The 21,228-nt window shown below is 39.0% G+C and overlaps 1 protein-coding gene and 1 long non-coding RNA gene across 2 annotated transcripts in view; one reads left to right on the plus strand and one right to left on the minus strand.

Moving 5' to 3' along the window:
• Window positions 1-11,414: 11,414 nt before the first annotated feature.
• Window positions 11,415-17,711, minus strand: LOC139958783 (uncharacterized). The gene is made up of 4 exons (XR_011789871.1): window positions 17,572-17,711; window positions 15,467-15,557; window positions 14,223-14,385; window positions 11,415-11,566 (listed from the first exon to the last, which is right to left on the minus strand). It is a non-coding gene; the product is annotated as an uncharacterized lncRNA (long non-coding RNA).
• A 2,977-nt stretch (window positions 17,712-20,688) lies between these two features.
• The window catches only part of LOC139958779 (post-GPI attachment to proteins factor 3-like), a 42,380-nt gene continuing 41,840 nt past the window's right edge, over window positions 20,689-21,228 (plus strand). Inside the window, exon 1 of the mRNA XM_071956117.1 lies at window positions 20,689-20,761. The gene's annotated coding sequence lies outside the window, so the exon portion shown is untranslated. The remainder of the gene's footprint in view (window positions 20,762-21,228) is intronic.

Genomic DNA, 21,228 nt, shown 5'->3' on the forward strand with positions numbered 1-21,228 from the left:
ATAGGCAAAACTTCTGTGAAAAATAAATAAGGAAATGTGAATTTACACTGCATGAATCTAAAATGCTAACTTTCTTATTTTCTCATTCGGCCAAGTGGGAACAAAAACTTTTTTTGCCTTTTGGACAAGTTTCCTGAATTTTTAAGATTTAAAAATCTAAAAAACTGAAACCAAATCACAATCTAACTTCTTGTACATATGCACATTAGTGTGAACCAGAACCTAACATACAGGCCAGGCTTAAAGCATAATCCTACTTATGAAGAACAGGACCTAAACTCCCCAGCCAGGCATAGGCGTACAGGACCATTTCAGTTTGGGGTAGTGGGCAGAACTTTTTGTGCCCGAAAGTTCCCGTGACACTATCTAAGCGGAGCGCCACCATCGGTTGGCGCGTAGCGTACAAGAAAATTTTTGGGCACACAATGCCTCTCAGATTGCCGGAAACGGCACTTCTGAGGCCTTGCAAGTTGCATCTAAACATTCAGTATTTTATAATCTCACGTTTTAGAAATTTACACTTCCCCAAAAATTTGGTAAATTAGAAGAAAACATGGTAACATCACTTTGGAGGGCAAAAATGGGACAGTATATTTTTTAAGCTCCTATTTAGTTACCTAATTTATTATTTTAACACAGTATTCAGCTATCAACAGAAAAAAAAAAAAAAACATACATTGTTCAACGACACGTAGGCGGGATAATGTCGCTGTGTCGGGTGAGACTGCAATTTGTCTCACAAAAAAAGTTTAGAATATAACAAGGAATATGACAAACCTGTACTTCTAGGCACTCCCCCTCCCCCCCACCATCAATGAAAAAGAAAATATACACTCATGTTGGGGATGTCTAGGTCAAGGGCGGCGGAAGCACTTTTAATCTGGGGGGGGGGGCACCGACATCAAAGGGCACTTTGCAGAAATTCGATTGGACTGATGCAGCCTTACATTTAGTACCCTTTATAACTCTTATTTTATTATCTTATTTGTGTAATACACATCACTTCATCAACCCCCCCCCCCCCCCCAAAGGAAAATATGCATACTATCACTGCAATATCCAATGCGCAAATTGGGAAACAAGGAACAAGTTTTCTTTTGAGACAAAATGAGGTGAAATCATGTTAGTTGCTAATGTAGGAATCTTCCGAATTAGAGTTTTTTTCTTGTTAATATCTTCACAATTTTTTCCATTCGAAATAGCTTTGAGTTTGACCCACAGAAATTCATTAAAAGTCACGGGCTTAGCCAGGATTTGCAAAGTTGTATGCACGACTATCTGAGCGGAGCGCCACCATCGGTTGGCGCGGATCGTACTAGAAAATTTTTGGTTTTACAAACCCCTCAGATGGCCGGAAACGGCCCTTCCCGAGTGTTCATTCTGGTTCCCTGGCCTCTTGCTAACTTGAGGCACCTCAATTTTTATGTAGAAAAAAGGCACATTTTTAACCTGAGGAAAAGTGGGGGGGGGGCACGTGCCCCCTGTGCCCCCCCGGTTCCGCCGCCCTTGGTCCAGATATACAATTGACTAGTTAAATAAAGAAAATCATGGAATTGTCGGGCAAAAATTTGAAAAAGATTCGGGCAAGCTACTGCATATTTATATATATATATATTTCCAGAGGACAAGAAATTCGGGCAAAAGTCCTGAAAAATTCGGGCAGCCTAAGACGAGAAAAAAAAAGAAATATATGTATATATTTTTCTCCTCTTAGGCTGCCCGAATTTTTCAGGACTTTTGCCCGAATTTCTTGTCCTCTGGAAATTTGGGGGGCAGTCTGCCCCCTGCCCCCCCCCCCCGCCTCGTACGCCTATGCAGCCAGGTGAACAAAATCAGTTGACTGTAGGGCAATTTTTGCACTCCAGCGAATCTGTACTTTTTTTTAGCCAGCTAGATCGTAGACATCCCTTTTCAATATCATGTATCACTGGATTGGGGGTGAAGAGCAATTGGTAATGTTTTCTTGGAAGGGTGTATTACAAATTATAATATTAGCGGGTATAGTTATTTGGTTGGCTCAGGAAGACTCGATGGATACACTACGACGTTGTCACAGAATGTTAGCACCAATCAAAATAGATCTCAGAAAAGATTTAGGGTTTCAGCCAATCGCAGGCATTTCCTGGATAAACAACATGTCTGCGCCCTTGTGTAAACTTATGCCGATCCCGGTTTCAGTAGTGTACATGGAATTACGTACTAATAGCCAAGGCCTATACTAGTTACAGTCACTTTATTACGCTGAACAACCAAAGTGAAGGCTTCAGTTCCTATTTTTGATATGAACAGTGGCGGCGGAACCGGGGGGGCTTGGGGGGGCTCAGCCCCCCAATAAAAAAGTTGAGGGGGCAAATGCATGATAAGCCCCCCCAATATTTACCAAGGCTCCGAAACGTGCATCTGCCCATTTTTCAATGCATACTTGTCGATCTGTCCGATGCACACGTATACTCTATAGGTATAATAATTTTAGTAAATGCTGGGGGACCCTCGGCCCGTCCTTTGGCTATAGACCACATTGTCACCCCAACCGCGTCTTCACGCGGTTGGGAAGCAGTGAAAAGTGGAAGCAGTGAGTGTGAGTACCGGTAAGCGTAACACAACTTCGTCTTAGGCCAATGACTTGCCTCATTTCAGCCAGTTCTCCAACATCCCCTTACTTAGTGGCGGAGCGTCCATATATACAGTCAGGGGGCGGATGCCCCCCACCCCTGACGGACTCAAATGGACTGCTGGCGCCCTTTTCAGCTTTTCACTACTTTTTACTTATTCGCGATTTTTGACTATTTTATTGCGCTATTGACATTTGTCATATTCTGTTGGTTTAATTTTCCGACAAAATGGCGACGACACCTATTTATTCTCCGTTTATCTGCAAATTAGCAAGGCCCCGGAAAGGGTCATTTCCTGCAATCTAGGGAGTATCTTTACTCAAAAATTTTCTGTACGCTCCGCGCCAACCTGTGGTGGCGCTCCGCTTAGTGTCGAAAGCGCCCCTACAGACCATTCTTGCCCTCCCTGACCAATACTCTAGCTCCGCCACTGCCCTTACTACACTCAAAAACATCTTTGCGAGTACACTACGAGTAATAGCTACTCTCTTAAAAAACCATCGAATATACAAATTACAATGTTTTTACAGACTTTTACGTGCAATCTGAGAAATTGCAGGCTTGAGACCCATATTTTAGGGCTGGGTATTCGCAGCATAAAACACTCGGAAAGTGCCGTTTCCGGCCATCTGGGGGTTTGAAAAAACCCAAAATTTTCTTGTACGCTCCGCGCCAACCGATGGTGGCGCTCCGCTTAGGTAGTCTCCACACATTAGCCCCCCCAATAATTTTTCCGTTCCGCCGCGCCTGGATATGAACGCAATGCATGTGTGCCCGGTGACTGTGCTGAGGACTAGCAGGTAAAAGTGGTCGGATTTTCACAAAATAACGTTATTGCGTTACTTGACAAATTGACAATTCGTCCATATGAGTCAGTTACACACTGAGACGTGAGACTGGAGTAGGCTAGGCCCTAATAATTAAATAGGCAAAGGCCTAACGTTTACAGCTCGTATGGCACCTGTACCTATTTATCTGAAAACCAAACTCATGATGAGGGACGTGTTGAAGATTCATGTGGATCTTCCAGGCAGGTAGGTCTAGGCCAGGGTTGTCCAACCTTTTGCAGAGGAGGGCCACATGGAATGATTATGATGAAGGAGGGGGCCGCATGAACCCTAGCCTACGCTCGATGTTTTGCCCGAAGCCCAAGGCAACAAAATGTGAGCACTGCGAGCAGAGCGCACTGATTATACAGTTGCAATTGTGCCGATTCGAAGTAAGCTTTCACATTCATATGGTACGGATTCTAAAGTCAGGCCCTGATGGTACTGATTTATTTTCCGTCCTGATAAAACGCATTTATAAAGTTCAGCCGCCCGCTCCTCCCCCCCCCCCCCCCCTCCACTGAGAGAGTGTCACAAAAACTGAGTTTTTTGGACGCAGAAGGTTCGGATGATGATTATAGCTTCAAATTGTTATCAATATATCTGCTCACTAAAATTTCGCACCGTAGATAATCTCTGGCGGGCCGGACACAGCCCTGAGGCCGGTCGGACTGTGGCCCGCGGGCCGTAGGTTGGACAACCCTGGTCTAGACTATATAATGTTTCTTCTCCAGTCCTACATTTGTTCAAACAAGAGGATATTATTCCTACTTCCCCATGATATTTCAGAAATATGATAGATTTGAAGACAAACAAAGGTCTCATTGAGATATTGAAATGCAATGGTCTCCAACTGTGTAAACTCATTGAACTTCAATAGGCCTGTACATGTTATGATATTCGTTGTAAATTGATTGTGCCATTAATAACATTGTCTGCAAAAAAAACATTTTTACAGGTTGCAAAAGATTATTCTTCCCCTGATGAAGTCTTCTCAAAATAGGTGGGCTGTGTGGAATGCAATGTATTTTCCATATAGTGGAGACTTACTCCACATCCATGACTTACTCCACATTCATCATATTCAAACATTCATCCCCCTGCTGATGGTTCTCCAAAGTTTCATTCCCTACAGTATGTGTGGCAATTGTATTGAGGTATGATTTGTTCTTTGACATTCAACTCCAAAATTGGACTTCAGTTTTAAAGTTCCAGGTGCTAGAAACATAGACCAAATTGATTTTTTTCTTTTTGGAACTTGTTAGGCCATTATATAATCTGTTCTGGTGATGCAGAATTCATTCAGCAGATGGTTCAATTCCATCAACAGATATCATACAGCCATACAGTTTCCAAAAAGAAGGTCAAATATTCGGCACCATCATGAGACTTGTAACAAAAGGAATTACAGGATTTTTCAATGGCAAAGCTCTTGTTGAATTTCCTCACATTGTCTACATAGGAATTTTCTTTGTGATACAGTAATCTAGCTTTCTAGTGTCAATCACTCTACATAGCAAATGCGAACTGTATAGGGGTAATTTTAAAGTTATCATGACTTCATTACAGACCATCCACTGGTGTTCCAATGAAAGGCTCAAAATGAGTTGTTAGCTCGGCAGCTAACTTCAGATTAAACAACAACAAAAACTGTTTAAAGAAAATGTGTTTGGATGTTGCCATCTCAGACTTTGGAACTACTGGAACAGATAACTATTATAGAGAAGAACAGCTTTCAGCAAACTGGTTATCCACCATAAGCCATGTGTATGGAAATGTCTGTAGTTAGTGGACCTGAAGCTTCCCACCGGGATGCTCTGTAGGCTAGTGTAGGCCCATATGTTTAAACAAAAGAAATTTTTATTACACACATAGGCATACATTTCTCATCAGCGAAACAAATTGTTGAACTATGCAAATATTACAGCATGTTGGCATGGCTGAGCTAACATTGGATGATTTTGAGCACCTCTTGTAAAGCCAATGTGTTCATAAGCACCATTAGATGACTGGAAAAAAAACGATATTTTCACTTGTATGTAATCCATTTGTGCTTAACTTTGCACCTAACCACCCCAGATAAAGTTATCATGAACAATGTTCATCTTGTATAGTGTTCTCCATAAATTCTCCCTTCGTATTTGCTATTCTGTGTTCCCCAGTTTTCCATTAAGGACATGCATTAGTCACTGAATCACATATATTATCTGTCTAGTTTTTGTCCATTTTAGGGCACTGTACCACCCCAGAAGTGTTTAATACTGAAACTGGTAAATGGAAGTGGTGGACACAGCATACATAAGCCTATGGACAATTTGGGACAGCATAATGAACACATAAATTGGTGTCACTGTTCCTGTGGCTATGTAAAGGTCTCTTGTAATTTCTTTATATTCTTGCAAGGAAAAAGTTAATGAGTAAAATGTTTTGTGCAATATAGAGGCCCGGTTAAAAGAAAGTAGATATGCATTGAGAGTGTTTCAAGTAAATCACTAATTCCAGGTGGGGTTCCTCTTAAAGGTGTACTTTATTGGCTAACTATGCTAGATATTCAAATATGGTCACCTTTGGTCAATATTCTTAAACTTTTTTTTATTACAAACTTTGAGGAAAATTCCTAACTGGGACATTTAGTCATCTTGTGTGTTCCTTAAAAATTTCTGAGAACAGTTTGTATAGTAAAGACCTCCAGGAAAGTACATTTTGAAAACTTCTAGCAGTTATAGCATGCTAGAATTTGGGGCCTATACTGACTACCTTTAAAGCCAAAAGTGCGACTAATCTCTGTTCCAAAATACCCCCAAAAGTATGAACAAGTATTGTTAATCTATAGTGGCTGACACTGGGAACCACCACCTGCCAGTAAGCACTTTGTAGTACTTTAGGGTGGAGGTTGAGGGGCTGGAGGTATCTGACTAAAACTGAGAGGTGTTGCCAATTAGAAGCATAAACACAGTATGTCTTCTGGGAAACAATATTCTTGATAGGATTACAAGCAAATCACTTATAACAAAGAAGAAATGGAAAAATAGAGGCTTAACTTTAAACATGAAGGTAACCTATGGGTTTTCTCTCCTGACCAATGCAGTAAGTACAAGGCACCTTTCAGTATATGTGAAATGATTGTGTTTATCCCATGGTTTTAATTTGTTCTATACTTCTAGAAATAATTAAAAATTCATTGAATTCAATGCATCATACTCATGGTTTCGTGGGCAATGACTTTGTTTAATACCCTGTAATAACAAGGACACCTTGAAGCAGGAGCCACGACAAAGCAAAAACATGAGAAATGATCTGCAGAAAGTTATGAACAGTTGTTAATTTTGTTTTCTTAACTTCCTGAAATCTACGAAATATATTGTATTGCTTCCTAACTATTCGTTTATTTTACTACATTTTATTCATGAAGGCACCAATTCAATGCAAAGTGTGTTACTTGAAATGCCTCGACGATGGAAACAATTGCTGACATCTGAAGTATGGTGGTTTGGAGCACTCAGTGTTTCTGTGGTCCAAGCATGTTGCAGCATTTGTTGAGTGAAATAGTGAACCATGGTTACTTGCGCACATCCATTAAGAAAAGCGGAGGGGTGAGGTGGGGGAGGGTGGGCAGGTCGAGAGTTTCAGGTACACCAATCCATGGGCAACTTAATGTATAAATGCCTTTTATTGTTATTATTATTATTCATCGTCATTCTTATTGTTGTTATTATTATTATTGTTGTTGTTTTCACTATTATTACTTTTATTATGATTATCGTCATTGTCATCCTCATCATTCTTATTGCTATTATTGTTTTTGTTGTTGTTGTTACTATGATTACTATTGTTATCTTTATCATCATCATCATTCTTATTATTATTGTTGTTGTTACTATTATTATCGTCATTATCATCATTATCATCATTATTTCTATTATTAAGTCTTCGGAGGGGGTGGAATGGTATAGGTAACTGGGATTGTAATGACTTTTACAGTACATTTCAATCAAGTTTATTTCAAGTTCATTATCACATCTTTTCTCTTACCCTATATATTCATATTTTGTGTACCTCGTGTATTTTTACATTTATACTATATTTTTGGTTTGAAATAAAAAGAATAAAATAGAAAAGTCTGAGTCATTGTATTTCAGTTGCTGTAGTTCTCTGGGGCATTATATCCAGAAAGAGGCCTCTTTTGATTCCTTGCCAAAGACTGAAGAAATCAATGCGATGGTGATTGTGTGGGTTTGCGTGTGTGTATGTATGTATGTGTGTATGTGTGTATGTATGTATGTATGTATGCGTGTATGTATGTATGTATGTATGTATGTATGTATGTATGTATGTATGTATGTATGTATGTATGTATGTATGTATGTATGTATGTATGTATGTATGTATGTATGTATGTATGTATGTATGTATGTATGTATGTATGTATGTATGTATGTATGTATGTATGTATGTATGTATGTATGTATGTATGTATGTATGTATGTATGTATGTATGTATGTATGTATGTATGTATGTATGTATGTATGTATGTATGTATGTATGTATGTATGTATGTATGTATGTATGTATGTGTGTGTGTGTGTGTGTGTGTGTGTGTGTGTGTGTGTGTATGTATGTATGTATGTATGTATGTATGTATGTATGTATGTATGTATGTATGTATGTATGTATGTATGTATGTATGTATGTATGTATGTATGTATGTATGTATGTATGTATGTATGTGTGTGTGTGTGTGTGTGTGTGTGTGTGTGTGTGTGTATGTATGTATGTATGTATGTATGTATGTATGTATGTATGTATGTATGTATGTATGTATGTATGTATGTATGTATGTATGTATGTATGTATGTATGTATGTATTTTAGATCGTCCTGCAAGCAGGAACTCGCGAAGAAGCCCCATTGGCTTATCAAAGCCACAAGCTGACCGAAGTCAGTCTCTTAAATTCATATTTAACGTCCATGATTATGAATTGTCAACAACTCTATAACTGGACGACATACATTAATCTTGGAGTGACTCGAACCGGGGACCTTATGATTGGAAGGCACCGGCGTTAACCACTGAGCTAACACTCCTGAATTATTCAACCCATAATGGGCCAATTACCATTTTTTAACTACACATGCTTATTTGTAAAACCATGACATAAGTGATTCCATGTTCTATATGCAACAGATTACGTCATCGAAAAATTTAAGAAGACCATGGACCGTGCCCCTGTCCTTGTGTGTGCAATGGGCACCAGGCTCTCGGAGTTGCGGGCTGATGCCAAGTTGAATGAAACACTCCTTTCTGTGTCTGATGACGAGGCGACACAACTAGACTTAGGTTGGTTGCATATTATTGCACAAAATGTAGTATTTCTGATATCAATGTTTTGAATTTAGCATTCCAAACACTTCTCTCACCAATATATGAGGGTGCTATCATTATGGAAGTAAATACACGACCAGTTTATTTTTGCACCACTTCAAGATGTTTCAATGTAATGTTTGCTCCCGAAACATTCTTTTTTACATTTCCTTTCATTTGTGTGATATAGTCAACTATGTAATCTGGATTTGTTTTTTAGTACAATGGTGTTAACGTTTCTTGTGTGTACAATCAGCTTTGGCATTACTATTAAACAGTATTTTTACCTTCTAATGTCATTAGATTGGACCTATCTGTTCATACCCAAATCTTCATGGGGAAGCATGGACAATACATTTCACATTCTTTTTTGTCTTGTTTCAGATGATCTTAATAACCCCAGAATGTCTGGATTTTACCCCGGAAGACATTTAAAGAGGGCTCAATGGGTCTTCATTTCCTCTCTACTGAAGAAGAGTCTTTCTTTAACATTATCAAACTTGTATTACTTTAGTTATTGTTTTGTTGACTTCTTTCATCTTCCATCTTTGTATGAACACCAAAATCTCTATTTATTTGTGTGCACTTGCCATTACTAGTCCGTCCTGATCAAATAAGTAAAGAGCGCCCAAGGGGGGGGGGGGGGGTGGTGTGGGGGATGGACATTAAGGTAGTTATTTAAGATTTTCCATCTTTTATATGATACCAGAATTTTTATTTATTTTTGCGCACTTGCCATTACTAGTCCGTCCTGATCTTGCACAGCAAATAAGTAAAGAGGGCCGGGGGGGGGGGGAGGGGGCTGGGCATTAAGGTAGTTATAGTTTAGCTTATCCATCTTTGCATGAATGCTAGAATTTTTATTTATTTTTGCACGCTTGCCATTACTAGTCCGTCCTGATCTTGCACAGCAAACAATACCGTCACTAATGTATTTTATGTGTGTTCGATTACGTGGTATTTACTAAATTTAATAAACATGTTTACTGGTACATTAATAGTCTTTTGTATTTTTTCGAGTGGCCAGAATTCTATATTTATTACACTATATAAATGAAATCCACATTACATTTCAAATGCTTTAGGTTAAACTTTTAACAATGCAAAATGTTCAAACATTTTTCAGTTGCAATCAGAACAATCTGTGTAGAGTTGCAGCTGATGAAAATAAATTTGAAATTAGAAACTTGATCCAAATATATCCAAATATATTATGATTGCCAGTGAGTACAGTCAGTACATACAGCCGCGGTCAATACCCACAGCACAGTGTACAAACAATACAGCGGTGGACATCTCAGGTCCAGCTAAAGATACCAAGATACCACGTTTCATTACTGTACTGTCTGCATTTGTTGCCACAAGCAGAAAACTTCACTTGCAAGCAACGGAAAGTTAACTTTTTCAGATGGCCACACGCGGTTTGGGGGAGTCTTCAATGCCTTTAATCACTGAGCATATCGAATAGACGAAACTCGACTTACTAAATACTACTACTACTCACTACCTGCACTTCTGCTGTCAGTGATACTTTGCGCATTTTTCATGCATGGAAGCTGGATATCAGAACTTTTCGCTCGCTTCGCGCGCGTTTTCATCATTGGTTTCACGCATCCTTGATGTAGGCTACATCATAAACTTTCACTCAAACATGACCTATATACGACTCCTAATGCAACCATTCTAAATACTCGCCGTTTTGCTCGCGCTTTGAGTTATATGAGCCAAAATGTTACTTTTTAAACTTTTGATCGACTTGTGATTGATGGTCAGGGGCGTGTGCAGAAATTTCCACAGGGGGGGGGGGGAGGGGGTTCCAACATGTGATTAAATGTAGTGACTGCAATACTGAGGGAGGGTTCTAAGAAGAGGGGGTGTCCCTCTCCCCTTTTAGAGATATTTTAACAAGGAAGTGCAACTGGTGCCATATTATGCCATTTGTTGTAGTAAATTATCTTCATTATTTAGCCAACATTCTCGAGCAAGCCCCCCCCCCCTGCACACGCCCCTGACGGTGAATTCAACAGAAGTATACTTCCGTAAGTCAAATACTTTGCAGTTAGTTCTAGGTTCACCCCCCGTTTTTACTGGACTAATAGCCTAAACCCCGCCTACATCGGCTGTCAATCAATCGTCGAAATTTCCGAGGAGGGGAATGTCCGAGGGAAAATTGTCCGGGGGAATTATCATGGTTAGGAATTGTCCGGAGTGGGAATTCTCCGGGGCAATTGTCAGGGTTGGCAATTGTCCGTGTGGGAATTGTCTGGGGAGCAATTGTCAGGATTGGGCATTGTCCGAGGGGAATCGTCCGGGGGAGGGGGTAATCGTCCCGGGAAGGGGGGGGGATTCGTCCAAGGGGAGTTTTTCGGGAGCCCGTACAAGAGTGGATGGCATACTTATATGTAAGTGTATAGGAAGTTCATGCTGTGAGGAAGGGGAACGGCCGGCGGTTTAGAGAGTAGTCGCATCAAAAATGAACTATTATGTTTCTTTGGTAAAGCTGACTATTCCGCTCGATATTACTTGCCGATAAACTTAAATAGACGTATATACAACGCAATATTTAATAATAAATACGACAGAGAGAATAAATAAAATTAACAATTGTTTCAATAAAGATTTATTCCAAATATCGTTTATTTCTGAACTGTTTTATAGTGTCTTTGTGTGTAAAAGTAAACCATTATTACTTCCCGTCACCATGTTAAAATGAAACACCCATCACAGGTATTGGATCGGTTTTCCTTGCGTTCAAAGAGTAAGATCTGAGGATAAAAACGACGAAAATTTCAAACTTTAAAGTAGAACGATAGTGACAGAAAAAAAATCTCTCATTTTCATATATAATGTAGTTTATATGTTACCAAGCAACATATTTTTTTAATTTTCCAAATAGCACACCGGAAAGTTATATAAAAGGGAATTAAAACATCGTTTTTTCGCCTCCGTAATTTAGGAATTTGCAAACACTGCAACGACCTTGAACAGCCCTCAGGTCAGTGAATGACGTCACTGTGATGATCTTTTCTGTTGTGAACTGTTCAGTACGGAGCTGTGCGTGCATTTCGTGTCAGCATAACTGTTATTTTCCGGCGTAATGTTCAAGACATAAATAGATAATGAATATCATAGTGTTTCTTGATTTCTTCACCACGTGTTTACAAGTTTTTTTTTTACGAAATTTGCGGCGATTTCGCAACGATTTCTCAATATCTGAAGAGGTAACTCGCAAGCTGACCCAAAGTAACATAAATCTCAAGATCACGTTTTTGGCGGGTTTTATACAGAGTGATGTATGAATGTGCTCACTTACCAGTCAAACTGGCACAATAACAATAGTGATGATAGTCTCAAACGTAGATTAGTATAACATCCGAAAGAAATCCAAAGTTCTAAACAAAGTAGATTCGCTTGTATGCACTAGGCCTACTGAAAAACATAAACGTTCCTTGTTCCGTGCGTCATTAAATCCAACAGAAAGGTTTCATTGAGCTTGAAGTACAACCGCATTTGAACTCAATCGAGTTGTTAGTCTAGCTCGAACAATTTTCTCACTACATGCAATGCCTATTGCGTTTATTCACATGCATGCCTCGTGGTTTGGGATTCAGGAGGAATCGTATCAGTTCTAGCCCAACTTCACGTAGGTCCGCAAACGGTACTTTCACACTGTGCAAACACAAGTGACAGTGTGCGCTACCGTAAGTAATACTTACACGATGTTTTGTTTCGCTCGAGCATACACACATTTCCTATTCGTATTACATTTAAAGTGGTTTGGAGGGTATGAACACATGTCTGCCCCAAAAAACTCTGCCTAAGCGACGTCCATGCCCCAATTGAAATTTGCACGTGGATTCTCTCCTCACATAGTCATTAGGTTGTTCACGTCTGACATGTCTTCCAGTTCCAACACTTACTGTTGCATTTATCGGGATATATATAAATAATGCGGCATAAAAGCATCAATCTTTCAAACTTGTATTACTTTAGTGACCTTGCCACACGCAAATTTCAATTGGGCCCGAGAATCATCTTCTGTGAAGTGGGCAGAACAAACTCTCACATTCTTGCCATGAGAAACTCCTGGTGCGATGAAGTCTTTCCTGGTCCTCCTCACAAATCGTATCCAGAGTTTCCGATATCTCTCACTATTTTTCCGCTTGGAAAATTGAAAAAACTTATTGTAGAGTCCACATTCGTTCTGTTGCATTCCCCTACAACGCAATTTCTTGGATTTTGCTAGTGGTTTACGTTGTTTGTCGAGTCCAATATAGAGTAGGTTGCAACTAAACTTACACACTAAGTGCACACTGCTGAAGTACACTACGCCGAGCTCACGTTGTTATCATCATAATGACGTCACATGTCACTGTAGATCACGTGATCATCATATCGCTGTTCGCGAAAAGCCCAATTTTTGTTTAAAAAATCAACGAGTTTAGGAATTTTTTTTAAGCCTTTCCCAACATCGGATTGACTTGAATTTTCACATGTGTAAAATGGAAACCAACTAGAATACTCTTGAATAAAATCGTATTTTTTCGTCGATGGTGAAAAATCACTATCGTTCATCTTTAAAACTAAATAATTGAAAACATTTGTATGAAAAACACTATACTTATTCACGATAAAGGTACTAGTCTATACAGGTGCATATGCCACGTTGTTAAATTGTTATGCATACGCAGTGAATTTCTGTCCGGCCCTCATTCAATGAAAGAGTGCCATAAGCAAAATATTTGAATAACGATAGTATTAAGTATTGTTATGTTGTTATTCCCCCTCCCCTACACGATTGCTATGCCCCTGGTTGAGGATTACGATGTACATGCATAAAGCTTATATATGCTTATATATACATACTATTCACAACATATATTTCATACTATATCTAGGCCTACGACTATCAATGGTAATCCATGTGGTCTTTGTACATGGTATATTTAAAGTTACACACGACTTAGCAAACATGTCTATATTTTCAGTGACGGAGCTAGGGGTATTGGTCAAGGGGGACGAGAATAGTCTGTAGGGGCGCTTCCGACACTATCTAAGCGGAGCGCCACCACGGGTTGGCGCGGAGCGTACCGAAATTTTTTGAGTAAAGATACTCCCTATATCGCCGGAAATGACCCTTTCCGGGCCTTCCTAATTTGCAGATAAACAAAGAATAAATAGGTTTCATCGCAAACAAAATGTTACAAATGTCAATAGGTAGATGAGAGCGCAATTAAAAAGTCAATAATCGCGAATAAGTGAAAAGTGGTAAAAAGCTGAAAAGGCACAAGCAGTCCATTTGAGTCCGTCAGGGGGCATCCGCCCCCTGACTGTATGGACGCTCCGCCACTGTATATTTTACTCTTCCTAACAGAGGAACAAGTATCCCCACTATCGATGCATTTCCATAATCTAACTTACAGTTATAGTTAGTTTTCTTCATCTATAGGGTTCATGTCCGTCAGACATCATTACACAGAACTACACTGGGTAGTTGAACCACTACAGTAACATGTCATTCTCGGAGTGGGCCTATAAACAGTACCAGATGCCCAAGTGTGGCCATTCCTGGTGCAATCAGCATCTGTGTATAGAATATACATACAATATACAAGTATCTGTGTGTATGTTTGCTCTGTTAGTCTCTACGTTTAGGTTCAGACAAGAGTTCATCGATACAGATCGTACAAAACCAACAGTACAAAGCCCCAGTCACAGCAAGACTTCACACACATATAGTCCGCCCACCTCTATATAACAACTGTATATGGTTCCATATACTTGATCGTGCTGGATCAACGAAAAGGCAAGTACATAAATGCTTTCAAACTATCGTATGACCAACTTCATAAACTATCGTGTTAGGTAACAAACCAAAGTTACTATTGGGTATCTTCATGTATATACTTGTAGTATTCTTTACCATGGCCTTTCACAAACCATAACATATTATACGCTGTATTCCAAAGCCATAGAACGATCTAGTTGTGCTTCCACGGACTTAAGTTTTCACTCCAACACCAATAGCTACCGATATTTTTGGTAACCAATCTGCAAAAGTTGTGCTAATTATAGCATTTTGCCATGTGGCGGGAAAGTACAATTTTAAGGACTTATATTAACCCAAGCTAGGGTGTGCTATGGCCAGCCAATGAGGTCACAATGAGCTGTCTTCTACGCTTTGTCGTAACAAACAAACATCGAAGCGACCATGTGAGGCAGATAGGGGCAGAAATTCGACAACGCGACATTAAAGTTGCCGACAATGTGAAGAATACACAATAGACCGTACCCTTTGCAGTGGTTACGTCTTAGTAGCCCCCCAACCAAATTTTTTTGGTGAAAATTCGGGCAATATGCTGAGAATTTGTCGGGCACCTACTGAAAGAAAAATAAATTGCAATGTGTTTTTCAATGATTAAACTTATATTATTAATATCATTATTATTTTAACGACTCCCCAAAAATGGTAATAACACGGCAAAATGATTGTATGTAATTGGCATGCGATGAACTAACCAATTAATGCCTATATGATATGTACATTAAGATGTTGAACGCGCGCGGAGCGCGCGAACAAGTCTTTACAGCCCCTCCCCCCCCCCCAATCAAATTGGGCTCCTACGCCAATGCCTGTTATGCCTGCATTTTATGAAAGCACTTACTGATGGTTGATACGGCAACGACCGCCAACACCAACAAGAAAAAGGCAAACGTCTTCAGATTCATCTTGAGTAAAATTTGTCTTCTGCTTGACTGAGGAAATAAGGAAATGAGGTGTTTGTTTGAACATATACAACACACTTTATGTCTCAAGAGACATATATAGACACATTTCACAGGGATAGCTGAAGATTGAGTCGGGGGAAGTGGTGCGCACACAGAGAGAGGTAGTGGGACGTGGGACTTTTATTTGAGCGAGCAAGGCACAAAATTACCGGAACATTTCTGAAGAAAACAATCCCACACTTCCCTGAATCCCTGTCTGATATACGTGAGCAAATTCACCCAAACTGAAAATAGGCCTATAGTCATACACCGTACGAATTGACCGGCATCCCATCGCAAAATGTATAGCGTAAAATGCGATGCAGTATATTTGCCTATTTATTCAGTAATTGCAAATGAGTGAACCCCCCCCCCCCTCCCCTCACACACACACAGCGAGGATCCGTCGGCAATGGGCATTATTCTTTGCAAATACTTTGGGAAGAAAAACACAAACGGCGAGCTGCAATATGATTCATTCATATTTGCATCAAAACCCGACATAATTCTAAAATCGCTGAACAACTCAACCGATATCTGCACAATATAACTGCAATCATGAGCTGCATATATAGATGCAAGAATGTTTTCAGACAATGGTTAAGGGACTATTAGCCAATCAAATTACGGGAAATTTGTAAATGCATCATTGACTGTTTTTAGCTTGAAAATCTCTGAGATGGAAATATTGTTAACTGTGCCGTGCGGGGTTGAAATGTTATTTACTTGTTTTCAAAGTCAAACAAATTCAATCATCGTAGGATTGGAAGAAATTTTGATTCTTTTGTGAAGAATTTGTGCTTCTTTTTGGTAAACAAAAAGATGTTCATTCCAAATCTGTTTTGTTATATTTTGCATATATACAACTCTATAGTATTAGTAGATTTTGATGTCCAGTTCATAATACTGAAATCAACAGTCACAAAATGTGCAATTCTATTGCAGGGCGAAAATTGCTACATAAATTTGGTCAATTGCTATACAATACCAATTATATGTAGCATTGTTTTTGCTTCGCAAAAATAGGGCAATCATATACATTGTCGACCAAATTCAGAAATGTATCATAGAGATCTTATTAAAACATTTTTTTTTCAGTTTGGAGCGCTCGATATGTCGCTAAACGTTGAAATACACTATGATGACCTGCTACACACCAAACGGTGTAAAGTTTAACAAGAAATAGAGAATGAAATATAATAATATAAATCGAGAGGGAAAAAATGTTAATATGTAATAATGATGAGAAGTGTCTTGTATCGTATTGTTCAAGTTACTTTCAAAATAAAAAGCACAAACGGGAATCTTTTCCCAGGTTTTCGAAATAAGACAAGAACAGTTGTTGAATACTATATCAGCATTGCACACAAATATTCTAGAAAGCCCCTCCCCTCCCCTCCCCTCTCTTACTCCCTGTCCAAAAATGACTGTCAGTTTTACTCAAACTTGAGAAAAAACTTTTACTTCTATCCATTTAGTATTTTGCTTTACTAATGTCCTGAATAGACTAAATTTACATTCCTTAACGTCTACATGGGAATCATTATGGAGGTCGGGAAAAGTAAACTTTGAATATTTTTAGTAAGTTTAGCAATCCAAATTTGGTGGCCGATAAGTCGGCAATTTATTGATTAACTTACTGCAGTGATTCAAGAAATAGTGGAAGTATGTACACACATCTAATATGAAAACATAAGATAATATTATATAATAGTAGGTCTGTACTAATGATGAGATGTGTTGCAATCGTTAGGTACATTCTGAAACGATTTTGCCACTGATGGAGACACCTACTTGCAGTTTATTTGTACAAGAGAGCTTTAAGCTTAATTTGGATGAAGGATACAGTCTAAGAGTTAAAGAAATATTAATGAGGATACAAATTGTGAGAGTCAAAGAAAATTAATTGCTGCAATTGAATCGAGTTGAAATATTTTATTATATATACAGTAGTGAAACTATAGGCTTTTATAGAAGCTATGAAAATATGAAAGAAACTTACCGAGTTTGGTTGGAGCTGTATATCTTCTCACAGTTAATATGAAAATTTCACTATGAATGCTCTTCTTTTAAGTGATTTTTAAAAATTGATTTTGGTGTTTTCAATACGACACGTCTCTTTCTAGGGCGCCAGGGCGGCTGCAAAAATTAATTTATTTTGTTGTTTTCAATACGACATGCCTTTTCATTCTAGGACGCCAGGGCGGCTGCAAAATGAAATCTTTTGCTGGTTGTGTGCTTTCTAATCTGGTTATTGGAGCAGGGAGTTGTTATGGAACCCTGACCCCCTGATCGGAGTGTAAGGCACGACCAGTGACCTCTACCAGTGACCTCTACCAGTGACCTCTACCAGTGACCTCTACTGGTAGAGGTCAACCTGTCAATGTGCATATCATATAGGCATGCATCGGTTATTATATCGCATGCTATTAGCATACAATCATTTGCCGTGTTATTACCCTCCCATATTGGTTGTAACTATTGGGGGAAGTAGTTACAATAATAATGATCATAATAATATCAATTTAACCATTGAAAGTCACTTTGCAAATTATTTTTCTTTCAGTAGGTGCCCGAAAAGTTATCAGCATTATGTCCGAATTTTCACAAACATTTTTGGTTGGGGTGCTGCAGCCCCCCAGCTCACCCCCTCCCCGCCTCCTACGCCTATGCTACTATATGGAGACTTGAACACCAATCATATTAGCCGAGGCAATCTTGCATTTTTGCGGGTTTATTTTTTGCTCAAGGTCCCCAAATAGTGAGTACTTTAAAAATTATTTGTCGAGGCCTGAGAAGAAGCAAGTTGTATTTGGTAGATATCAATTTGTATGCTGAATACAAGGACAGCGTCCATTTGGGTTATCAGCTGCAAAAGTGAATATTGTTTGTCATATCTCAATGCTTTTTACAGGACTTCTCTGAAGTATGTGGCTTATCCTGGCTATACGCTACAGCATAGTGTGTCACGTTCATATAACATTATTCATGTAGCATCATCGAAACCAACATGCAGTTTTTCTGCCTGATTTAGAATATCTGAAAAGTCCTAGCGACTATGGCAAATCCATATGGGACAAACAACGCATAATATATCCCCGCATAAATACGAATCTATGCGCGTAAATTCGAATAAATACGCGTATTAAATCAGGCAATAACTGATATGTCTTATAGCTTTCACAAACGAGTTATCACTTGGAAGCCTCGCCAGTGCAATAAATGAGAGATTACGAATTTAGTCTCTATTGACGTACACCAGGCCAAACGTATATGGCAAGCCACGTGGGACAAACACCGCGTAACATATCCGCGTATTAATTTGAATATATACGCGAATTAATTTGAATATATCCGTGTATTAATTCGAATATATCACGTACATAACTCAAATACATATTAGGATTAAATTCAAATATATACACGTATTAATTCGAATATATACACGTATTAAATCATGCTGTTGTCTATATCAAGTGCGTTTATATATATATATTACTGTATGCGGTGTTTGTCCCACATGGCTTGCCATACGCAACTCACCACATATAACCTGCGACCAGGGACGTAGCTAATGCCTGGCGATTAGGGGGGGGGGGGGTGTAGTGGCTGAAATTCCAACTGGATGGGTTTTGAAGCCAGAAAATTCCGACTGCTGCCTTGTTGGTAAAATCGAGAGGTTTCTCAACATCATGGATTTCTCGGCCACTGTACAATTGAGATAATCAGTTGTAACTATAGTTAAACCTAGCCTAGGGCCCAATGGAATTTGGAAAAGCCGATATTTTGAAGAATATAATTTGTACAACAAAAAATGAAGGTGATCATCAATAAGTTAAAAATCCTTAGATGCGATCTGGTGCAATGTTTTGCCAGTTTCATAATTATCATATGATATCATATTATCAGCAGATTTTGTTTCCGGTTTAAGTAATTCTTTTACATGTTCTTTTACATATTATATCAAAAAGACAAACATAGTGCTCTTTTACAATTTTTCCAGTAGGATGATTCTTGTTTATTGTCCAATGTCTAGACTTTAATACATTTGACGAACTTAACTGATGGACAATATAAACTTTCATATTTAGCAGTGTAATAATTATTTATAGGAAGCGCGTATCACGTACGATTGATAGCTTAGCTTCATAACATGCTGTTCGTGCAACAACTTATGACGAATCATGGAAAGGATGAGAACGCCCGTTGTCGTCGTCGTTGTGCATACAGTTAGTAACTTTCCATCGAGTGCGGGTAGGTAGGCTATATTTATTTTATTACGCAGTGGCCAACTGTAGGCTGGTAATTGGCTATAGGCTAGGGTTAGCTAATTGCATCTGCCAAACTAAGTAGCTGAATCAGTAGGCTGAATGTTACTACGATTATATTTGAGTTAACGGAGCTGACGAGTAACAAGGTCAAAAGAGCACTGACAAAATACCATACAAAAAACCAACAGTTTATAACATTTTTTCGACAGTGAAAGGGGCGGGGGGGGGGGGGGGGGGTTGGAGGAGCAGTTGCTCCCATTGCTCTCCCCTGGCTACGTCACTGATATATACTGAACTTACTTGAAGCTATTGAACAGGGTCAACCCACCCAATAGCAAAATAAGTACATAAATAAACCGAATTGAAGTTGGCGAACGTTGTACGGTAGTTCTATTAGGCATTTTGGTTTTAGAGTATTCAAAATTACACGAAGTTTTGTATGGTGGAGTATAAGGATCGCGAGAAACAATTTCTCAAAGTGGCAAGGAAAACGTGGTAAATATGACTGATTAAAGGTCAATTTTGACCGATTTGTTTAATTTTTAGGTCATTGACAGTACAGGAATATATCTAGGTAAATTAGAGTGCGACAGTCGGAAATTCCGACTGTCGCACTCCAATTTTCCAACTATCGTCAGTTTTACCAAGTTTATGGGTGAGACACCCCCACGCCCCCCCCCCCCCCTCTAGCGACGTCACTGCCTGCGACCCATCTTTGGACGCCAACAATCTGGCCACAATGGACGCGTACGGTTTTCAGACTGATGAATATGCATTATGAGAGATTTCTTGGGGGTTCCCCCAAAAATCAAAACCCCAGCTGAAAGTCACACTATTCAAAGTCATAGGCTACGTGAGGATTAAAAAGGACCCGTTACATAAGAAAATGAGCGCAGCGAGACTCTAAAAATAGGAAGCATCGTAAGCAGCATTTGGAAAGTTTAGAGTATGTAATGAGAATTGCTCGGCTTCAGTGTGAGTTTATTGTTCGGACGTTTTGCATTTAGATCAGGCATTTTGTTTAATTTTTTAAATGTATCGGTAGTTTATCTGTATTGCACAGACCAGATCCGCGAAAAAAATTATCTCAAACTATGTGTGGCCTGGACCAAGATTATATTGTGTAAAATACTATGCTTCGGTAGATTCTACGCAATGGCACAGGGAGTATTATTTTGTACGCAGAAAGACAAGAGTCTGTGCTTTGGTACAGCTTATAAATACCTTGACGGTTTGAGTGAATACCTTTTCTCTCCATGAACACCCTTCCGCCTAAATATGTGTGTGTGTTAAATCACCATTATTACTATTATTATAACGCTTTATACACTTTGTAATGACTAACCATAGACCTAGACTTACATGCATACTGTGTCAGAATTTGATAA

Source organism: Apostichopus japonicus, chromosome 18 (assembly GCF_037975245.1).
Source record: "Apostichopus japonicus isolate 1M-3 chromosome 18, ASM3797524v1, whole genome shotgun sequence".
In the NCBI taxonomy this organism is placed as follows: Eukaryota; Metazoa; Echinodermata; class Holothuroidea; order Aspidochirotida; family Stichopodidae; genus Apostichopus; species Apostichopus japonicus.